We start from the raw sequence: 24,762 nt of genomic DNA, 5'->3' as shown, positions 1-24,762 counted from the left end.
TGATATATTCAAGGTAAGTGGTGATCCAACTATGCAAGTATGGCTTCGAAATTGGTTCTTCAATATATTTTCCAATACTGTCAACTTTATGAAATCACAGGTCTGGATTTTGTTGGGGCAGCAGTGGTCCTGGCGATGAGCAGGAAAGCTGGGTCAGCTATGCCTTGGCTATTTGGGAGAGCCCCGCTGGATTTTCTGCCAATCTAGCAGCTAATGAACTTCCATAGTGCTCATGTCCCTTTAAGGTATGGCTGCCTGCCTCCAGGAGCTGCCTGCCAATTGGAGGGCTGGCAGCTCTTCAATCTCAGCAGCGCCACCAGGATTGGTGACCACTACTGATACTGCACCCAGTTGCAAGACTCATGGATGGATGCCGGTCTCACAGTGTGGTAAGTGGGATCGGAGGTCACCGGAGCTAATCAGACAGTCCCCAGCAAAAGCTGGGGAAGAGTTGTTGGTGAGGGCTGGGGGGGTTGGTGATGCCATGGGGGTGGCTATTGCTGTTGGGGCCCCAAGTAACAGAAGGCCCACCCGCTGCTGGTAAAATGCCAGCGACGGCAGGAAGAGGTCCTTAAATTGGCCACTTAAGTGGTACAATTGGCCGCTGGGTGGGAGGGCCATCCTCCACCTTCCCTGCAACTGGCAAAATGCCATGGGGGAGGGAAGGCGATGGGCATTGCACACCCCCACCCTCTCTCGCCATTTTCCGGTCCCCCTCACCCTCCCAGCCCACCCTTGCAGGCCTCATAAAATTCAGCTCTGTAGTTTTTTTTTAAGGGATCGCTGCTGCTAAGCTAACATTAATAGCAATCATACTTCACTTATACCTTATTGTTCTGTGTGATTGTCCTATTTTCTTGTGTTTACTTTGCAAGACAAGATGTAAGGTTGTGGGAGAATTGAGCAATCAATGCTTTTCCTATTTCATGTTCAGTGATTATGCAGGATTCAATACAGGGGACTTTCCTCCCTAATTTTCCAGTGTAACTCGGGCAGGAATACCGAAAATACTCCAAAGGCTGAAGTCATACCTGACACAAAGGAAGGTGGTTGTGGCTGTCAGAGTTCAGTCATCACAGTCCCAGGACATCATTACAGGAGTTCTTTAGTGAAGCATCCTTAGCCCAATCATCTTCAATTGTTTCATCAATGCATTTCTTCCATCATACGTTTAGGAGTAAGGCTCTTCTGCGATCATTCTACAATGTTCAGTTCCATTCACAACTCCTGCATTAATGAAGCAGTCCACGCCAGGCTCCTGCTGGATCTGAATAACACACAGATTTGTGCTGACAAATGACACGTAACATTTACTTCAGATAACAACAACAACTTGTATTTATATAGTGCTGCACTTCCCAGAAGTGTAATCTGACAGAATTGACACCAAGCCAAAGAAGGAGAAACTAGGTCTGATGAGCAAAAGCTTGGTCAAAGAGGTAAATTAGAGAATCCTGGCTAGCTTAAACACAAACAAGAAATGCTGGAAATACTCAGCAGGTCTGCCAGCATCTGTGGAGAGAGAAGCAGAGTTAACGTTTCAGGTCAGTGACCCGTCATCAGAAAGAAACTTTCTTCCAACTCTCTCTGCTATTGAATGGCATAACTGTCCAGTGCATCAATGATCTACAGACATTGAGGAAATTCAAGGTGAATATCCTATTCAGTAGAGGGTTAGGAATGTTTCTCACTGATTTGTTTCATGTGATGTGTTCCTCATTTGATGTTAGAACAATATGGGGCTGATAATGCAGGTTAGTTTAATGCTACTCAGCTCATTGAGTTGAGGCACTCTGGGGACAAAATTTGATAGCCTCCAAAAAAGCAGGGATCGTAATGCACGATTAACCCATGCCGGTTGCTCCCGATGCAGATAGCACACACACTTTGTACTGCATGATCATTTAAATGATACTAGCATGTAGCTCAATGTGCTGTTCAGTAGCTCCGTGTCTCAGCAGGAGTCCCAAGATCATATGAGACTAACGTCACTTAAAACTAGCCAGCACTAATTAAAACCAGCCTGCACTGCTTAAAAGAGCAGTGCACTTTGGCTGGAACAGATGCTGGAAGGGCTCGGGAAGAGAGTCCGACCTGAAAGAAGCCTGACTAATGGCTCAACAGGGAACAGAGCATGCTCCAAGGTTCTCAGACAAAGCACTGGAGGCCTTGGTGCAGGAGATGGACAGGAGGAGAGATCCACAAAGGACCAAGAGGCCCTCCAGACAAACTCTGAGAAGACAAAGGGAGCAGATCGCCTTTGCGGTCAATACCAGCAGTGTAATCCCAAGGACCTGGATGTGGTGCAGTTTAATGACCTCACGCAAGTGGTCAAGGTCAGTGAATTCTTCTTCAAATGCCATATATCCTTACAACTGAATAATTAGGCTCAGATGCTGAGCAATTCACCACTCTTCACTCACCTTGTAACAATCTCTAACAATCACAACTTATATGTTACATTCATAGCTTCAACTCACCCTCACCCATTTAGCACTGCTGCAAGTCTCACACCCACATCTCACAGCTTGCCAGCTATTCAACGATGACAGGCACATCACCCAAACAGATTGCACCACACTCGCTAACAATCTTCCCTCTCTCTTGCAAGACAAGCTCGCCAATAATTAGAGGCAGTTGCACCTAAGCGGCGGGGAACAGACATAGCTGCATCCTTATCCTCATGGAAGAGACAATGGTTTCCATCTTTGGAGTGGCATTGACTGTGACCATGGTCAGTGGTAGGACTGAAAACATTGAAGATAATGGTATGCTCATACCTAATCCTCCTTCTCATATCCCACCTCCCCCTCATCTACAATCTCTTCTGATTTATAAACTGCACATGGTCTAAGCATGCACCTCTTACTTCCCCTCTTCCCCTCACCATAACCTTACCCCTGTGATTTTCTCCTTTCACATACACAAGAACTGCCACCTGGCCAGACAATGATGGAAAAGCAAGAGGTGGAAGAGCAGAAGAAACACCGTTACTTGATCTCACATTCACGGCCACCAGGTCAGATACTGACAATGCGTGTACTTTAAAGAGTACCTTAAAAATGGGATCTGCACGTGGTGAAACATCGGGCATGAGTGCCAACAGCCACGGTAGGGGGAAATGGTAGCATAGGTGCCAGCTCAACGGAGGGCAAGGTTGCGCCCAAGTTCTGCTGCAGAGGGCTCAGATGAGCACTTTGATAGGGTGATGTACAGAAGAAGGCAGGGTTAAGCACACAGAAATTTTTGGTGCATTGGCAAGCCTACCAGAAAACCTCGAGGCAATATCAAGGAGCATGAAGCAGTCCAGCACCTACTTGGCATAGGGCTTTGCATAGAGCTTGGAGCCCATAGTTTCCAGTGTGGAAATGGTGGCCAACCCTATGAAGACACTTATGGACCCATCCATGATACAGCGTCAGATGGCTGATGTCTCAGCTGCCATTGCAGCACAATCAGAAGTCACCCAACATCTGGATGCTGCAGTGGAAACTCAGACTAAAGTCATGAAAGCTCAGACTGCTTTCATGCCAGCTCAGCTTGCTGCCACAAAGGCTCGGACTGCTGCCGTCATAGGTGCAGATATTAGTGTTAAGGGGCTTGCAGATTGTCACAAGAGTCCAGCAATCTGACCTCCAACACATTGTGAGGATTTTGCTAAGGATAAACAATGTTGCTAAAAATGATGCGGAGGGGGAGATTACCTGTACAGCAGATACAACAAAATCATAAAACCTGCTTTATAAGCAAATTTACAATTTCACTCCACCTAGTGCATAGAATAAATCTTCCTCACTTTTTTTTCTCGTTGAATGGTATGAAGATTCTAAACAGTAAGACAAGGCAAATCAGCAAGTGCTGATTTGATCATACTCTGTCAGGTATAGCATGGTTCAGTGGCTGAGTCTGAAGGTTAAGGATTCAAGACCCACAACAGGACTTGACAAAATATTCTGGGATGACACTGAGCAGAGATATCGTGCACTGGACGAGAATAAACCAAGATCCTGTGTTCTTGCTTAGGTGGACATTAGGGGGTTGGGTTTCGGTGGAAGAGTGAAAACAGGCTCATATAAGTATTCTCCCAGTTTCTCCGTCTCCGACGCATCTGCTCTGATGATGCTACCTTCCATGGCGGTGCTTCTGATATGACCTTTTTCCTCAACCGAGGATTTCCCCCCACTGTGGTTGACAGGGCCCTCAACCGTGTCCGACCCATTCCCCGCACCTCTACCCTCACCCCTTCCCCTCCCTCCCAGAACCGTGACAGGGTTCCCCTTGTCCTCACTTTTCATCCCACCAGCCTCCATATCCAAAGGATCATCCTCCGCCATTTTCGCCACCTCCAGCGTGATGCCACTACCAGTCGCATCTTCCCCTCCCTTCCCCTGTCAGCATTCCGAAGGGATCGTTCCCTCCGCGACACCCTGGTCCACTCCTCCATTACCTCCACCACCTCATCCCCTTCCCAGGGCACCTTCCCCTGCAATCGCAGGAGGTGTAATACCTGCCCATTTACCTCCTCTCTCCTCACTATCCCAGGCCCCAAACACTCCTTTCAGGTGAAGCAGCGATTTACTTGTACTTCTTTCAATGTAGTATACTGTATTCGCTGCTCACAGTGTGGTCTCCTCTACATTGGGGAGACCAAGCGCAGACTGGGTGACCGCTTTGCGGAACATCTCCACTCAGTCCGCAAGCAGGACCCTGAGCTTCCGGTTGCTTGCCATTTCAACACTCCCCCCTGCTCTCATGCTCACATCTCTGTCCTGGGATTGCTGCAGTGTTCCAGTGAACATCAACGCAAGCTCGAGGAACAGCATCTCATCTACCGATTAGGTACACTACAGCCTGCCGGACTGAACATTGAGTTCAATAATTTCAGAGCATGACAGTCCCACATTTTACTTTCATTTTTAGTTATTTTTTCTTCCTTTCTTTACATTCCTTTTTACATTTTTTACAATCTTTTTTTGCATTTATTTCATTTCATCTTAGTTTGTTCAGTTTGCTTACCCACTGTTTTTTTCAGGTTGTTTTTCTTCAGGTTTGCACTTGCTGCTGTTCAATATTCAGTGTATTCACACCTAATCTGTACTAATGCTTTGTCTTTCAACACACCATTAACATATTGTTTGCCTTTGCTCCGTGACCTTTTGGTCAGCTATGTGGCCTGGTCCAATCTGCACCTTCTCCTTTGTTATCTCTTGCCCCACCCCCACCTCACTTGTTTATAATCTGTGACTTTTCTAATATTTGTCAGTTCCGAAGAAGGGTCACTGACCCGAAACGTTAACTCTGCTTCTCTTTCCACAGATGCTGCCAGACCTGCTGAGTGATTCCAGCATTTCTTGTTTTTGTCTCATATAAGTATTGTACTGATGAGACATGCCTATATGAAAGTTTGATTTTAGCGCACAATTTTGGTCCTAATTGCTGATTACCAAAATTTGAACTTGCCTGGAGACGTTCAACCAGACACCTGCAGGTTTAGTACTTAAGCTCTAACTAGATGCAATTTTCATGCAATTATGTGGGCTCCACACACCATTTCAACTGAAAGTCTGGTGTGTGTTGGCGGACACACAGTGACAGGTTTTAGGGTGGCTCAGGGACCAAGTGAGAGGGCACCAGGTTCTCAGACATGGCACTGTAGGTCCTGGTGGAGAAGGTCCAGAGGAGGACATATTTCCTACACCCACAGCAGGGAAGAAGTCCACCTTGCTCTCCTGTCCCTCCTGCTCCTCACTTCCTGGCTTCAACATCCCATCCTATTCCTCCTGTAGACAAGGGGGATGTCTAGCAAGATGCCAGTGGCCATTTACTCCCTTTCTCCTGGTGATTCCTATAAGATGTACTCTGAGGTTGAGAGATACAGCACTCACTCTTTTTGGGTGAATTCCTCAGAGAATTTCCAGAATAAATGTTGGTAGAGTGTTGGTGAAGTCTTGGAAAAATGTTCCAGAAATTCTCTCAATGTGTTTAAAAGTCCTCTTCAAACTTCCACCAGCAAGTAAACAGTAAGAGGGTCTGAAAGAGACAGTATGAGCAAAGAAAGAGCATGAAAGGAGACTAACAGCTAGCATTAAAGAAAATCCCAACGTTTTCTGTAGGCATATAAATAGTAAAACGGTGGTAAAAGGAGGAGCGGGGCTGGTTAGAGACCAGAAAGGGGATTTACACATGGAGGCAGAGGGCACAGCTGAGGTATTAAATGTATACTTTGCATCTGTCTTTACCAGGAAAGAAGATGCAACCCAGGCAATGTTGAAAGAGGAGGCAAGTCAGACAGTAGATTAGGGCGGCACAGTGGCGCAGTGGTTAGCACCGCAGCCTCACAGCTCCAGCGACCCAGGTTCAGTTCTGGGTACTGCCTGTGCGGAGTTTGCAAGTTCTCCCTGTGTCTGCGTGGGTTTCCGCCGGGTGCTCCGGTTTCCTCCCACCTCCAAAAGACTTGCTGGTTGATAGGTAAATTGGCCATTGTAAATTGCCCCTAGTTGTAGGTAGGTGGTAGGAAAATGGTGGGAATGTGGTAGAGAATATGGGATTAATGTAGGATTAGTATAAATGGGTGGTTGTTGGTCAGCACAGACTCGGTGGGCCGAAGGGCCTGTTTCAGTGCTGTAAGTCTAAAAAAACAAATAAATAAAGAGGAAGTATTAGATGGGCTGTCTGTACTTAAAGTGGATAAAGCATGAGCACCTGATGAGATGCATCCAAGGATACTGAGGAAAGTGAGGGTGGAAATCGCAAAGGCACTGGCCATAATTTTTCAGTCTTCTTTACACTTGGGGGTGGTGCCAGAGGACTGAAGAATTGCAAACATTACACTCTTGTTCAAAAAAGGGTGTAAAGATAAGCCCAGAAATTACAGGCCAGTCAGTTTTACTTCAGTGGTGGGAAAACTTCTAGAAACAATAATTCTGGACAAAGTCAATAGTCACATGGACAAAGACAAGTTAATTAAAGAAAGCCAGCATGGATTTCTTAAGGGAAAATCATGTTTAACTAACTTGCTGGAGTTTTTTGAGGAGGGAACAGAGAGGGTTGAGGAGGGCAATGCTGTTGATGTGGTGTACATGGACTTTAAAAAGGCATTTGATACACACAACAGACTTATGAGCAAACTTGTAGCTTATGGAATAAAAGGGACAGTTGCAACATGGATACGAAATTGGCTGAGTGACAGGAAACAAAAAGTAGTGGTTAATGGATGCTTTTTGGACTGGAGGAAGGTTTTCAGTGGTGTTTCCCAGGGATCAGTTTTGGGACCCTTGCTTTTCCTGATATATATTTGTTATGACCAAGTGAGAAAGGGTCTAAGGGTCTCTTTCAGCCTTTACCTGGTCTGACTGTAACAGGATTTAATTTTTAAACACACTGTGTTTTGAGCTCCCCCTTGTTCACCACTTGCCAATTATAAGGTAAAGAAATGAGCACAAACAGGCTATCCTTGGTTTAAAGATGAAAAGTGAAATTTACTAAAACTTAAACTCTAATTCGGTTAACACCTACAGCTGCATGACTCACCCACGGTAACATGCACATGCAATACACACATGCAAATAGGGACAAAAAAGAGCAGAAGAAAAATAAAGTGAAAAAGTTTGAGGCAATCTCTGAAGGGGGTTTGTTACTGTGCTTCGAGCTGTAGAGTCCTTGATTGTAGGTAGCCTTACTTTTCGTTGGGGCCCAGTATTCTTCTTAAACCTTGTTTACTGTAGGAGACTTTTCTCTTGGGGTTCATGTGTCTTCAATGGGTCTTCAGTTCCGTGAGAAAGATGAGAGCAGACAGGGGAGAGATGTTCTCAGTCCAGGAACACAGACCTTTCTGCCAGTCTAAAACTCTGTGGCAAGTTCAAATTCAAAAAACTCCAACAACTCCAACAGTCATGTGACTAAACTGGTCTGACCACATCTGTTTGTGTATTGGGGGATCAGGACTGGTTCCTTTGTTCCAACAATGTCTGCTAGTATGCAAAAAATGTCTTTCCAGTCAGGGGCTTGGCAAGCCCTCGTAATAGACCTTCTTTTCTTCCCAGCAACAATTTTAAAATTTAATGTCCATGTGGTTAAATATATGTGCCTTATTGGCAGTTGGGAGCCTGCCTGAAATATTAATGACCTAGACCTTGGCATACAGGGCACAATTTCAAAGTTTGCAGATGATACAAAACTTGGAAGCATTGTGCACTGTGAGGAGGCTAGTGTAGAACTTCAAAAGGACATAGACAAGTTGGTGGAATGGGCAGACAGGTGGCAAAATAAGCTCAATGCAGAGAAATATGAAGTGAGTCATTTTGGTAGGAAGAATATGGAGAGACAATATAAAATAAAGGGTACAATTCTAAAGTGGGTGCAGGAGCAGAGGGACCTATGTGTATATGTGCATAAGTCATTGAAGGTGGAAGGGCAGGTTGAGAGAGTGGTCAATAAAGCATACAGTATCCTGGGCTTTATTAATAGGGGCATAAGGTACAAGAGCAAAGAAGTCATGTTGAACTTGTATAAGACAATAGTTCGGCCTCAGCTACAGTATTGCCTCCAGTTCTGGGCGCCGCACTTTGGGAAAGACGTGAGGGCATTGGAGAGTACAGAAAAGATTCACAAGAATGGTTCTAGGGATGAGGAATTTCAGTTATGAAGATAGACTGGAGAAGTTAGCACTGTTTTCCTTGAAGAGAAGGCTGAGAGGTGATTTGATAGAGGTATTCAAAATCATGAGGGATCTGGACAGAGTAGATAGATAGAAACTGTTCCCACCCATGAAAGGATCGAGAACGAGAGGGCACAGATTTAAAGTATTTGGTAAGAGAAGCAAAAATGACATGAGGAAAAACTTTTTCACGCAGCAAGTGGTTAAGGTCTGGAATGTGCTGCCTGACAGTATGGTGGAGGCAGGTTCAACTGAAGTATTTAAAAGGGAATTAGATAGTTATATGAAAAGGAAGAAAGTGCAGGGTTATGGGGAGAAGGCAGGGAATGGAACTGAGAGATTTGCTCCTTCAGAGAGCCAGTGCAGACACGATGGGCCGAATGGCCTCCTTCTGCACTGTGATGTTTCTGTGTGATTCTGTGACCTCTCGCTGTGATGATGTTGGAGATCACATGTGTAAGAGACTTGAGAGAGAAGAAGCATCTTGTCAACAGAGGGACAGACATGCTTAAGTGAAAGTGGATATAGCTCCTGTAATGTAACAAATGAGTTATGGTTTAAACATGGGTTATCCAACCTTTTCACATGGAGGGCCACATTACAATTTTTGTCTTACATGGGGGGCCTGTGAGACAATTTCGGAAGGATAAAGCCATTAACATTTATCTTACTATTAATCAAAACAGCAACAAATGTACATTTTGTGAAGAAGCTTTAAATGAGAAGACTAATTTATTGACTTACTTTCTCTTCACTATGTTAGACACTGATTTACTGAGATACCTGGCTGGGTGGTATGAGCAAATCTAGAGCCCCCTGGTTATCTAGAAGCATAAAGGGTAAGATAAAGCAGGAAAAGAAAGCTTATGACCGTCACAAAAACGCAATACTTTGGAAAGCCTAGAGGAGTATAGAAAGTGCAGGGGTGAAGTAAAAAAGGAAATTAGGAAAGCAAAGAGAGGTAAAATCAAGGAAAACCCAAAGATGTTTTATCAATACATTAAGAGCAAGAGGATAACTGCGGAAAGGATAGTACCTATCAGAGATGTACAAGGGAACTTATGCATGGATGCAGAAGATGTGGGTAGGGTTTGTAATGAGTTTTTTGTCTGTCTTCACAAAGGAGAAGGATGATGCAGACATTGTAGTTAAAGAGGAGGAGTGTGAAATATTGGATAGGATAAGCATAATGAGAAGAGGTTCTAGAGGGTCTGACATCCTTGAAAGTGGATAAATCACTAGGGCTGGATGGATTGTATCCCAGGTTGTTAAAGGAAGTCAGGGAGGAAATAGCGGATGCTCTGAGGATCATCTTCAAATCTTCACTCGATACAGGTGAGGTACCAGAGAATTGGAGATCTGCAAACGTTATACCATTGTTGAAAAAGGGTGCGAGGGGAAGGCCAAATAATTATAGGCCAGTCAGTCTGACCTCTGTGGTGGGTAAATTATTAGAATCAATTCTGAGAGACAGGATAAACTGCCACTTAGAAAGGCATGGATTAATCAGGGATAGTCAGCATGGATTTGTTAAGGGAAGGTCATGTCTTATGAACCTGATTGAATTTTTTGAAGAAGTAAGGAGGATTGATGAGGGTAGTGCTGTGGATGTGGTTAACATTGGTTTTAGTAAGGCATTTGACAAGGTCACATGGCAGACTGGTCAGAAAAATAAAAGCCCATGGGATACAGAGGAATGTGGCAAACTGGATTCAGAAATGGCTCAGTGACAGGAAACAAGGGTAGTGATCGACAGATGTTTTTGCGAATGGAAAGCGGTTTCCAATGGCGTTCCACAGGGCTCAGTGTTGGGGCCCTTGTTGTTTGTGACATATATTAATGATTTGGACATAAATGTGGGAGGCATGATTGGGAAATTTGCAGATGAGACAAAAATTGGCCGTGTAGTTGATAGTGAAGAGGATGGCTATAGATTTCAGAAAGATATCAATGGTTTGGTTGAATGGGTGGAAAAGTGGCCAATGGAATTCAATTTAGAAAAGTGTGAGGTAATGCATTTGGGAAGGGCAAGCAAAGCAAGGGAATACACAATAAACGGAAGGGTATTGATAAAGATAGAACAAGTGCATGTCCACAGGTCCCTGAAGGTGGCAGGACAGGTAGATAGAGTGGTGAAGAAGGCATATGGAATGCTTTCCTTTTTTGGCCGAGGGTCAGAATACGAAAGCAGGGATGTAATGCTGGAACTGTATAAAATGCTGGTTAGGCCACAGCTGGAGTATTGTGTACAGTTCTGGTCACCACATTACAGAAAGGACATAATTGCTCTGGAGAGAGTACAAAGGAGATTTACAAGAATGTTGCCAGGGTTTGACAGTTGCAGCTATGAGGAAAGATTGGATAGGCTCGGGTTGTTTTCCTTAGAACACAGGGGTGTCTTAATTGAGGTACACAAAATTATGGCGGGTCTAGATAGAGTAGACAGGAAGGACCTGTTTCCCCCAGCAGAGAGGTCAATTACCAGGGGTGGGCACAGATTTAGGTGATTGGTAGAAGGATTAGAGGGGATATGAGGAAAACCTTTTTCACCCAGAGGGTGGTGGGTTTCTGGAATTCACTGCCCGAATTAGTGGTGGAGGCAGAAACCCTCAACTCACTTAAAAGGTATCTGGACATGCACCTGAAGTGCTGTAAGCTGCAAGGCTACAGACCAGGTGCTGGAAGGTGGGATTAGATTGGGCGGTTAGTTTTTTTAGATGATGCAGACACAATGGGCTGAATGGTCTCCTTCTGTGCTGTAACTTTTCTATAGTTCTATGGTTCTATATAAGGAGTTCCCTTTGGTCTGGTCTGTGCACTGAGCATACCTGGTAATCAGAAAACATGTCTTCAATATCTCTCGATATTCCCAGCCACCAGACAGATGACTGAGCACAAGCTCTGCATTTCGTGATACCCATGTGATCCTGACGTATTTTTGCCAAGATATCTGTCCAGTGTGAGACCAGAATCACCAGCCACTCATATACCATCAAATTATCTACTACAGTAAAGTGCTTTCTGTACCCAAAGTAGATTCTCATCACTGTTCCACTGAGACGCTACTGTGTCCAACCTTGTGTGTAATATTGACTTAAATGGATTAATTCCTCATCTTGCATCTGAGCATGACGAATTTCTTGGAGCATTTTTGAGCTTGCCAGCCATTGTGATAGAGTGAACTGTGAATATGACTCAATTTCATTAATGAAAATAACATCCTGTTGTGCATGATGGTCAACTGTAGCTCTGGACAATGCATCTGCTGACATTTGTAATTTTCTCTCTACATATACCATTTCAGATATGAATCTCATTAGCCTCAACCGCAATCTCTGGATTTTCGGAGGCATTCTTGCGAGTTCCTTTTTATCAAGTACGGAAACTAGAGGTTTGTGACAATATCCAGGCTTGGGCTGATAAGTGGCAAGTAACATTCTGAAATGGCCTAGCAAGCCACTCAGTTGTTTCAAACCGCTACAAAGTCGATAATGAATGAAACTGGACGGACCACCCGGCATCAGAAACAACAATGGCAAACCCCCTGTTGATCCTGCAAAGTGCTCCTTACTAACATCTAGGGGCTTGTGCCAAAGCTGGGACAACTATCCCACTGAGTAGTCAAGCAACAGCCTGACAAAGCCTTACTCACGTAATCATATCCTACAGACAATGTCCCAGACACTGCCAGCACCATCCCCAGGTATGGCCTGTCCCATCGGCAGGACAGACCCAGCAAAGGTGGCGGCACAGAGGTATACAGTCGGGAAGGAGTTGCCCTGGGAGTCCTCAATGTCGACTCTGGACCCCATGAAGTCTCATGGCATCAGGTCAAACATGGACAAGGAAGCATCCTGCTGATTGCCACCTACTACCCCTGCTCTTCCTCCTCCTCCCACCCCCACAACCACCCTGAAATGATGAATCAGTACTCCTCCATGTTGAACACCACTTGAAAGAAGCACTGAGGGTGGCAAGGGCACAGAATGTACTCTGGGTGGGGGACTTCAATGTCAACCCCCAAGAGTGGCTCAGTAGCATCACTACTGACCGAGCTGGCCGAGTCCTAAAGGACATAGCTGCTAGACTGGGTGTGCGGCAGGTGGTGCGGGAAAAACAGACTTGACCTCAACCACACCAATCTGCCTGCCGCAGATGCATCTGTCCATGACAGTATTGGTAGGAGTAACCACCGCACAGTCCTTGTGAAGGCAAAGTCCTGTCTTCACATTGAGGATACCCTCCATCGTGTTGTGCGGCACTACCACCGTGCTAAATGGGATGGATTCCGAATAGATCTAGCAATGCAAAACTGGGCATCCATGAGGTGCCGTGTGCCAGCAGTAGAATTGTACTCAACCACAATCTGTAACCTCATGGCCTGGTATATTCCCCACTCTACCATTACCATCAAGCCGGGGATCAACCCTGGTTCAATGAAGAGTGCGAGGAGCAGCACCAGGCATACCTCAAAATGAGGTGTCAACCTGGTGAAGCTACAGCAAAAGAATACCTGCGGGCAAAACAGCATAAGCAGCATGTGAAAGAGTTAAGCGATCCCATAACCAACAAATCAGATATAAGCTCTGCAGTCCTGCCATATCCAGTCGTAAATGGTAGTGGACAATTAAACAACTAACAGGAGGAGTTGGCTGCACAAGTATCCCTTTCCTCAATGATGGGGGAGCCCAGCACATCAGTGCAAAAGATAAGGCTGAAGCATTTGCAACAATCTTCAGCCAGAAGTGCCGAGTTGATGATCCATCTCGTCCTCCTCCTGAAGTGCCCAGCATCACAGATGCCAGTCTTCAGCCAATTCGATTCACTCCACGTGATATCAAGAAACGACTGAAGGCACTGGATACTGCAAAGGCTATGGGTCCTGACAACATTCCAGCAATAGTACTGAAGACCTGTGCTCCAGAGCTTGCTGCGCCCGTAGCCTAGCTGTTCCAGTACAGCTACAACACTGGCATCTACCTGGCAATGTGGAAGATTGCCCAGGTATGTCCTGCACACAAAAAGCAGGACAAGTTCAATCTGGCCAATTACCGCCCCATCAGTCTACTCTCAATCATCAGGAAAGTGATGGATGATGTCGTCGACAGTGCTATCAAGCGGCACGTGCTGAGCAATAAACTGCTCAGTGACGCTCAGTTTGTGTTCCGCCAGGACCACTCAGCTCCTGACCTCATTACAGCCTTGGTTCAAACATGGACAAAAGAGCTGAACTCAAGAGGTGAGGTGAGAGTGACTGCCCTTGGCATCAAGGCAGCATTTGACCGAGTATGGCATCAAGGAGCCCTAGCAAAACTGAAGGCAATGGGAACCAGGGCAAAAACTCCACTGGTTGGAGTCATGCCTAGTGCAAAGGAAGATGGTTGTGGTTGTTGGAGGTCAATCATCTGAGCTCCAGGACATCACTGCAGGAGTTCCGCAGGGTAGTGTCCTAGGCCCAACCAACTTCAGCTGCTTCATCAATGACCATCAATGAATAAGGTCAGAAATGGGGATGTTCGCTGATGATTGCACAATGTTCAGCACCATTTGCAACTTCTGAGATACTGAAGCTGTCCATGTAGAAATGCGGCAACACCTGGATAATATCCAGGCTTGGGCTGATAAGTCACAAGTAACACTTGCGCCACACAAGTGCCAGGCAATAACCATCTCCAACAAGAAAGAAAATCTAATCATCTCCCCTTGACATTCAATGACATTACGATCGCTGGTTCCCCGCTATCAACATCCTAGGGATTACCATTGACCAGAAACTGAACTGGAGTAGCCATATAAATATCATGGCTACAAGAGCAGTTCAGAGGCTAGGAATCCTTTGGTGAGTAACTCACCTCCTGACTCCCTAAAGCCTGTCCACCATCTACAAGGCACAAGTCAGGAGTGTGATGGAATACCCTCCACATTCTTGGATGGGTGCAGCTCCAAGAGCACTCAAGATGCTCGACACCATCAAGGACAAAGCAGCCGACTTGATTGGCACCCCATCCATAAACATTCACTCCCTCCATCACTGACGCACAATGGCAGCAGTGTGTACCACCTACAAGATGCACTGCAACAACTCAACAAAGCTCCTTAGACAGCACCTGCCAAACCCGTGACCTCTACCACTTAGAAGGACAAGAGCAACAGATGCATGGAAACATCACCACCTCCAAGTTCCCCTTCAAGTCACACACCATCCTGACTTAGAACTATATTGCCATTCCTTCACTGTTGCTGGGTCAAAATCCTGGAACTCCCTTTCTAACAGCACTGTGGGTGTACTTAGCCCACATGGACTGCATCAGTTCAAGAAGGCAGCTCACCACCACCTTCTCAAAGGCAATTAGGGATGGGCAATAAATGACAGCCTAGCCAGTGATGCCCACATCCCGTGAACGAATAAAAAAATGACATTCAGCCCGCACCAGAGATGTGTGCATGCTCCATTGACGCCATTTTGGGTGAAAAAGATTACAGTTCTACAGAGCCAAATTTTGCAACCATAATGCACAATAACTTGAATATCGAATCATAGAACATTTAAGGCACAGAAAGATGCCAGTTGGCCCATCATGTCTGTACTGGCCAAAAACGATCCACCTATTCTACCACCTTCCAGTATTTAGTCCGTAGCCCTGTAGCTTATGGCACTTGAAGTGCAAATCCAGACTCCTTTTGAATGAGTTGAGGGTCCCTGCCTCTACTACCCTTTCAGGAAGTGAGTTCCAGACCGTCACCACCCTCTGGATGAAAAAGTTTTTCGTCATCTCCCCTCTAATTTTTCTACCAATCACCCTAGTCACTGACTTCTCTGCTAAGGTGAATAGAATTTTCACCTCCACTCTATCCAGGCCCCTCAAAATTTTGTACATTTTAATCAGATCTCCCCTCAGCCTTCTCTGTTCCAAGGAGAACAACCCCAGCCTCTCCAATCTTTCCTCATAGCTGCATTTTTCCAGTCCTGGCAACATCCTCATAAATCTCTTCTGTACCCTTTCTGGTGCAATTATATCCTTTCTGAAATGAGGTGACGAGAACTGCACACAGTACTCAAGTGGTGGCCCAACCAATGAGTTATACAGTTCCAGCATAACCTCCCTGCTCTTGTATTCTATACCTCGGCTAATAAAGGACAGGATTCCATATGCCTTCTTAACCACCTTATTGACCTGTCCTTCTACCTTCGGGGATCTGTGGACATTCACTCCAAGGTCCTTTACTTCCTCTACACTTCTCCATGAACGTATTGAATGGTGGAGCAGGCTCGAGGGGTTGAGTGGCTTACTCCTGCTCCTAATTCGTATGCTCGTATATTCTCAGTATTTTCCCATTAATTGTGCATTCCTTTGCCTTGTTTGACCTCCCCAAATGCATCACCTCACACCTCTCCAACTTGAATTCCATTTTCCACTTTTCTGCATCAATATCTTCCTGCAGCCTGCAGCTATCCTCCTCACTACCTACCACACAGCCAATCTTTGTGTCATCCGCAAACTTCTTGATCATGCCCCCTACATTTACGTCCAAATTGTTAATATGCACCACAAAAAGCAGGGGACCCAGTAGTGAGCCCTGCGGAATGCCACTGGAAGCAGCCCTCCAATCGCTAAAATAGCCATCAGCAATTACCCTTTGTTTCCTGCCACTGAGCCAATTTTGTATCCACTTTGCTGCATTTCCCTGGATCCCATGGGATTTTATTTTTTAAACAGTCTGCCATGTGGGACCTTGTCAAAAGCCTTGCTAAAATCCATGTAGACCACATCAACTGCACTACCCTCATCTATCTTCCTTGTTACTTCTTCAAAAAATTCGATCAAGTTGGTCAAACAAGATCTTCCCTCAACATATCCACGCTGACTATCCTCGATTAACCTTTGCCTTTCTAAGTGACAGTTTATCCTGTCTCTCAGAATAGATTCCAATAATTTGCCCACTGCTGAGATTCAACTGACTGGCATGTAATTATTTGGTCTATCCTTTGCTCCCTTTTTAAACAGAGGTACAATGTCAGCAATTCTCCAATCCTCCAGCACCACACCTGTATCCAGTGAAGACTGGAAAGTGATGGTCAAACCCTCTGCTATTTTCTCTCTTTCTTATTTTAACAGCCTAGATTACATTTCATCTGGCCCTGGTGATTTATCAACTTTCAATAATGATGATCCCATTAATACTTCCTCTCTCCCTATGTCTATTACATCCAATACTTCACACTCTTCCTCCTTACCTACAATATCTGCATCGTCGCCCTCTTTTGTGAAGACAGACACGAAGTATTCATTGAGAACCATACCAATATCTTCCATTCCTACGCATAGGTAACCTTTTTGGTCTTTTGTGGGCCCTACTCTCTCCTTAGTTATCCTCTTACTCTTAATGTATTGATAAAACATCTTTAGGTTCACCTTGATTTTGTTTGCCAATATTCTTTCATGTGTTCTGTTTGCTTTCCTAATTTTCTTTTTGATTTCACCCCTCCACTTCCTGTACTCCTCTCAGCTTTCTGTAGTATTGACTTCTTGGTGTTAGACAAAGCTTTCCTTTTCTGCCTTATCTTACCCTGTAAGCTCCTTGACATCTATGGGGCTCTAGATTTGGCCGCCTCACCCTTTTTCTTTGTGAAAACATGTTTAACCTGAACCATTTCAATCTCCCCTTTGCATGCCTCCCACTGTTATGACACTGATTTACCTTCAAGTAGCTGTTTCCAGTCCAACTTTTGCTAAATCACTCCTCATTTTAGCAAAATTGGCCTTGCCGTAACTGAGAACTCTATCTCCTGTTCTACCTCTGTCCTTTTCCATAATTATGTTAAAACTGACTGAATTATGATCACTACCACCTAAATGCTCTCCCACTGCCACTCCTTCCATCTGCCCATCTTTATTTCCTAAAACTAAGTCTAAAACTGCGCCCTCTCTTCTTGGACTTGCTATATACTGGGCAAAAAAGTTCTCCTGAATGCACCTCAAGAATTCTGCTCCCTCAATTCCTTTCACACTAAAACTATCCCAGTTAATATTGGGCTATTTAAAATCCCCTACTATTACTGCCCTATTGTTCTTGGGCTTTTCACAGATTTGCCTACATGTCTGCTCTTCTATCTCCCTCTGATTGTTTGGGGGTCTATAGTAACCTCCCAGCAGTGTGATTGCCCCTTTTTTGTTCCTTAGCTCAATCCATATGGCCTCATTTGATAAACATTCCAACATATCATCTCTCCTCATAGCTGTAATAGTTTCCTTGACCAAAACTGCCACTCCCCCTCCTTTTTTATCCCCCTCCCTATCGCATCCGAAAACCCTGTAACCAGGAACATTGAGCTGCCATTCGTGTCCCTCCTTAAGCCATGTTTCTATAATAGCTATGATATACTGACGCTTGTCTATCTGTGCCCTCAGCTCATCTGCTTTATTTGCTATACTCCTTGCATTGAAATAGATACCCTTGAGCACTGCCAAACTCTTTTTTTTATTTTCTAACCCTCGTTTCCTGAGTCTTCCACACCCATCCATTAATTTTCTGCCTTCCATTGTAATTTCTGATTTTGTCCCAGCTGAGTCTACTCTCAGGTCCCCATCCCCCTGCCAAACTAGTTTAAACCCTCCCCAATAGCAATAGCAAAATTACTACTTTTGAGGTCCTGCTTGCCACTTTCTTACCTAGCTCTCTAAATTCTGACTGTACAACCACATCCCTCTTTCTACCTATATCGTTAGTTCCGATGTGGACCACAACTGCAGGCTGTTTACCCTCTCCCTTCAGGATGCTCCACAGCCGCTGGGTGACATCCTTGACCCTGGCACCAGGGAGGCAACACACCATCCTGGATTCACGTCTGCGGCCACAGAAATGCTTGTCTGTTGCCCTGACTATTGAATCACCTTTCACTATGGCTCTTCCAGTCTTCCCTGTACCTCCCTGTGCACCCGAGCCACCCGTGGTGCCCTGACTTGGATCTGGCTGCACTCCCCAGGTGAAGTGTCACTTTCCTCAATATTCAGAACTGGATACCTGTTGGAGAGTGAGATGCACTCAGGGGTAGAATATAAGAGCAGGGGGGTTATGATGGAGCTGTATAAAATGCTAGTTAGGCCACAGCTGGAGTACTGTGTACAGTACCACACTATAGAAAGGATGTGATTGTACTGGAGAGGGTGCAGAGGAGATTCACCAGGATGTTGCCTGGGCTGGAGCGTTTCAGCTATGAAGAGAGACTGAAAAGGCTAGGGTTGTTTTCTTTAGAGCAGAGAAGGCTGAGGGGGGACCTGATAGAGGTATACAAAATTATGAGGGGCATTGATAGGTTAGATAGGAAGAAACTTTTTCCCTTAGCGGGGGTGGGGGGGGGGGGGTCAATAACCAGGGGGCAAAGGTTTAAGATAAGAGGCAGGAGGTTTAGAGGGGATTTGAGAAAAACAATTTTCACCCAGAGGGTGGTTGGAATCTGGAACGCACTGCCTGAAGAGGTGGTAGAGGCAGGAGCCATCACAACATTTAAGAAGTATTTAGATGAGCACTTGAAATGCCATAGCATACAAGGCTACGGCTCAAGTGCTGGAAAATGGGATTAGAATAGGTAGGTGCTTGATGGCCAGCACAAACACGATGGACCGAAGGGCCTGTTTCTGTGCTGATGATCCTACAAGTCTATGAGGGGTCTCCTGCACTACCTGTCTGATTCTTTTTGACTATCTGGTGGTCACCCATTCTGTCTCTCCCTGCATACTCTTAAGCTGTGGGGTGACCACATCTATAAACGTGCTATCCATGTCGCTCTCATCCTCACGAATGCACCGCAGTGTCGCCAGCCATCGCTGAATTTCCAAAAGCCGGAGCTCAAGCTGCTTCAATTGACAACACCTCCTGCACAAATGGTTCTCCAGGATACGGGAAGCATCCTGGAGCTCCCATGTAGCACAGGAGGTGCACTCTTGAGTTTGAAGCAACCCTGCCATTCCTTTATTTATTAGTCGACCCTTTGCTACTGTTAAAAAAAACCCTACCAATTCTACAACAGCTTAGAATTATTAATTAAACCTTACTACTACTGATAAATCCTACTAAAAAATCAATACAGTTCATTAGTTAATGTAAACCTTACTCAAAAAAAATACCAGCTACCCACTTGTTCCTTATTATTAAGCTATTTACACACATACCCTAACAGCAATGTACTAACCCAGCTATTTACTGATACTCCCTAACAGCAGTTACTCACCAACCATTCTTAAAAATGCTAAAACTCATTGACAACACATTTTTTGTTTGTAAAATGTATGTGAACTGACATATAAAATAAATTCTCCAAAATAAACCATATCTAAAACTCAATGCAATTTATTTTCAGGAATTTGGGCAAGTGAAGCTGGGATTGTTCCCCTGAGAGCAGAGAAAGTTAAGGAGAGATTTAATCAAGATGTTCAAAATTTTGAAGACTGTTTGTAGAATAAATAAGGAGTTTCCTCTGGCTCCCAGAGGACACAGATTCAAGTTAATTGGCAGAAGAACCAGAAAGGTGATGATTTCTTTTGACCTCAGTGAGTTGTTATGATCTGGAATGTGCCACCTGAAAGAGTGGTGGAAGCAGATTCAACAGTAACTTCCACACAGCAATTGGATAAACACTTGAAAGGGTAAAATTGCAGAGCTAAGTGGAAAGAGCACGGTGAATGGGACGAATTGGATAGCTCTTTTAAAGAGTTGGCACAGACACAATGGGCTGAATGGCCTCCTTCTGTGCTTTATGATTCTACAATGCTATGATTATACTGCAACCAACCACCAAGAATGGGGCACCTATACCATTCAAATTGCATCTGAAACGTATTGCCCTATTACCGCTTGGTTCTTATCTGGTGCCATCGTTGCCTTTTTTTGAGATGGAAAATTCATCCATTTGACTCAGGTGGGAACCTCATTAATACATACAAATCACAGTCTTATGATGTCATTAGCCTCCCCCCCCACCCCCCCACAACACCCTAAATGATATTTTAATCACTGATTAATGGATAAATGCGCCACGGCCACCTATCTCATATAAACCTGATCTGCAGAACGATGACACCCTACAATATAAGGAGTGTTCCCCACAAGGGAAGTCTGACCCTCTGCTGCCCCAGGCTCCCTCTCCCCCTATTTATTTGTGAAGCCCTGACAAATTCCCATACCTGTGGCTTACTTGTGTTACAGTTAGGTGAGGAGGGGGTCACAGGCTCCCCTCTTGCCCTTCCTCTTATTTGACCGCAACAGGGTTTATTCCTTTTTAAACAGTGGTTGTGCTGACAACCTCAGTGAGTGTTTTACATTTTACCTTTAATGTGATCATGAAAAAACCTATTGGCCAGATTTTCTTGAGTTTAAACAAGAAATGGTAGGGCGGGGGGTGGAGGGGAAGGTGGTTATTATACATAACAAACTAAACCTGATCTAAAAAAATGAAAAACAAATACGCTCCACATTCACGCACACATTCACGTACACATTCACAGGAGAATCACATGCACATAGATTTCAGAGTAAAAGTAGATTTTGTGGTTGGATTAGAGTCCAGAATAAATAAAAATGAAATACACATTCTGTGAGGTTGGATGATTCGGTGGTCTTCCGGATAAAGTTGCATTCTTAAAGTCTTTGGCTGGTCAAAGTGCACTTTGTGGCTGACCTGCTTGGCTTAGGGTTTTCGTGGAGGCAGACTTGTAGGTGGCTCTCTTCCCCTGGTCTCTGTCTGTACCAATCTGTAGGCTTGGAGGGTCCACAATCGCAGACGGTTTTCGAACTTGTGGTATTATCTGGAGAGAGGGAGGGAGGCACACAGCCTTCTTGCTGCTGCACAGTCTGAGTTACTGCTTGTCTCTCTTTGTTTAAGGAAACTCCCAGCTTTCACAGAGATGGACAGACGGTCACATGACTGTCTCAATGTATTCTCTGGAACCTTCTAATGAGATTCAAGATTCAGCATTGGCTCCCTTGGCCCAGGATGCCAATACTTACACTTGGTCTTTTAAAGTCAAGGTGTTAGGATTGCCTTTAATGCCATGCTAATAAAGAAATCTTAGGTAATTCAATCACTTTGAGCAAGTCATTTGCTCTGGGTCCATGCTCCTCATACCTCTATCTCATGTTGGAGGCCTTGGAATGTGGAAAGGTGTTTCAGATGCAAATTGTGTTTTTTTTAATTCGTACATTGGATGTGGGCATTGCTGGCTAGGACAGCATTTATTGCCTATCCCTAATTTCCCTTGAGAAGGTGGTGGTGAGCCACCTTCTTGAGCCACTGAAGTCCATGTGAGGTAGGTACACTCATAGTGCTATTAGGAGCGGTGTTCCAGGATTTTGACCCAGCGACAGTGAAGGAATGGCGATATAGCTCAAAGTCAGGATGGTGTGTCACTTGGAAGGGAACTTGCGGATGGTGTTCCATTGCATCTGCTGCCCTTGTCCTTCTAGGTGGTAGAGGTCGTGGGTTCGGAAGGTGTTGTCTAAGGAGCCTTGGCGCGTTGCTTGGTCGCCATACTGGCTGCCAGTTTTTTAAAAGTTATCTGCAGGATTATTTTCATTAAAAGTTTAATGTAAGTTTCCAACCAATTAATTAATGTTCCTTATTTGGCATATTGTTTCTCTTGACATTTGAGTGTTGGTGTGTGGCCTCTGGGCTACCCTATCTTCACCTGTTGGCACTTGACCAGCTGCCTCTTTCTGCCCGTTTCAAGTGAGCAGCTGGCCAGGGATGTGAATGAGGCCTAAGGCACATTCCTAATTTCAATGGGAAGAAAATCGGGCAGTTTGTTTAGCCCTGTGCTATTTTTCTTACCGCAGTTACTTGCCATCTATCATCCTCTAAAGCTGTTTTCTGTCCCTGAAGGTTTACTTCTGCTTTCATCTGTACTTTGATGGTAATACTAATGGGCATTCTTGTTTTTTCACTTCATCTTGTGTGTTTATTTCTTGTTGCTCTTTTGTGATAATTAGGCATACATAATGTGCAGCTCATGATGCAGAAAAGACTCCTCCACCCTAATTATAACTGTGGATAGGCTGAAAGGTCACTTTTAATTACAGTAATTTTTGTGTTCAGTGAAGCAAAACTGCTGCAGTCAGATATTGTAGGTTTGTAGATGTAACAAGACACATTCTGTTTTTCAAAGCTTTTGGAAATTTAAAAAAAACCTAAAGCTAAAGTGTCTTGTATAACTTAAAACGCAGTTGGAAACTAAATCGCTAAACTATAAATCTGTATGAATACTACTGAGATATCATATGTTTATATGATGACAACTACAATTAGAAAGGAATTTTCCAGACTTGTTCTCTAAATTGGCAAAGGTTTTTTTTGTCACTCCCAGGAAATCGTATGACTGTGTTGTTGGGCTTGGGGAAGGAATAGAGGTGATGATGTACAGAGATCATACCTTGTCTAGTGCTGTTCAAGGCGCTATTTAATGCAAGTTGTTGTTGTTGCCAGATTAGGGCAGGCCTGATGGACCAATTGGTCTTTAATTGTCTCTTTTCTTATGTTTATATGTTAACATCATGAACTCTGTCCCTAAACTCCTGAGATTTCTACACGCGACCTTCCAAAAATCTACCTCTTTAACTCTGCCTTTGATCATTTGCCCCCAGCTCTTCTCCTATTACTGATCAATATCCTTTTTGTATTTTCCTCTATGAGCTATCTAAGGTTACTATGCTAAAAGTACTGTATAAATGCAAGTTGTTGTTGGAAAATCAAAAATAGTTTCAAAAGAGGTTTAATATTCAAGCCAAGAAGAATTAGGATTATTTAGATACACTGAGAAAAGATACTAGATACCAAATCGGCCCTACTCTTCAGTATTAGGACTCATCACCTTCAGAGGCATTCAAGCAAGCTCCAGGGGCACAAATGACTTGGTAACATAAGTGCAAATGTATCATCCACTGTCTATGTGTGTATTTGTTAACAATTCCCATACTCAGGAACTCATTCAATGCCCTTTAGAATGCTGGCAGTGAATCCACTCTCATTGTATATGACGGCAACTTATAACAGGTCAAAAACTCTCTATGAAAAGATGGTCCTCCTGGCATCGAACCTAGTTCAAAGCTTACATAACTTATACTTCGTTACGAGGGGTTTTGATAGAGTTAAGGAGGAGAAACTATTTCCACGAGCAGCCAGGTCAGTAACTAAATGAAAAGATTTAAGATAATTATCAAATGAAGTAGAGGGGGGAGATGACTATTATTTTTGTGCAGCGAATTCTTATAATCCAGAATGCACTGGGTTATGGGAGCAGAAACCTTCAAAAGGGAACAGAATAAAAACTTAAAAAGGAAATATTTGCAAGGCTTTGGTTAAGGAGCAGGGAAGTGCGACTAATTGGATAGCTGTTCCAAAGAGCCGCCTCAGACACGATGGGCTGAATGACCTCCATTTGTGCTCTATGATTCCATATATTAAAAAACTTTTTTTTTTAAGGATTATGTTAACAAGGCATATATAAGAAAACATTTTCCTGGGTCTGTGCCCATGACGCTCTCGATCACCTGGGAGCAGTTGGAGTTTATCTCCAAAATAACACAATGGCGCAGTGGTTAGCACCGCAGCCTCACAGCTCCAGCGACCCGGGTTCAATTCTGGATACTACCTGTGTGGAGTTTGCAAGTTCTCCCTGTGTCTGCGTGGGTTTCCTCCGGGTGCTCCGGTTTCCTCCCACATGCCAAAAGACCTGCAGGTTGATAGGTAAATTGGCCATTATAAATTGCCCCTAGTATAGGTAGGTGGTAGGGAAATATAGGGACAGGTGGGGATGTGGTAGGAATATGGGATTAGTGTAGGATTAGTATAAATGGGTGGTTGATGGTTGGCACAGACTCGGTGGGCCGAAGGGCCTGTTTCAGTGCTGTATCTCGAACTAACTAACTAACTAACCTGCTGGACTTTCCTTCCATTAAATTATGTGGAGAAAATTTGGACGAGCATACCAACTGCCCAATATGACCCAGGCTGGGGCCAAAGAAATTCCTGGCCTGGAAATTCTCTCCCCCGGCCACACCCCTTCTGACAACAAGGCCATGTTTGGGCCAGATGGAAGTTCTGCCCTTGGAAACTC

This window comes from Heterodontus francisci, chromosome 1, assembly GCF_036365525.1.
Source record: "Heterodontus francisci isolate sHetFra1 chromosome 1, sHetFra1.hap1, whole genome shotgun sequence".
NCBI classification, from domain to species: domain Eukaryota; kingdom Metazoa; phylum Chordata; class Chondrichthyes; order Heterodontiformes; family Heterodontidae; genus Heterodontus; species Heterodontus francisci.
Note: the sequence above shows the minus strand (reverse complement) of the source record.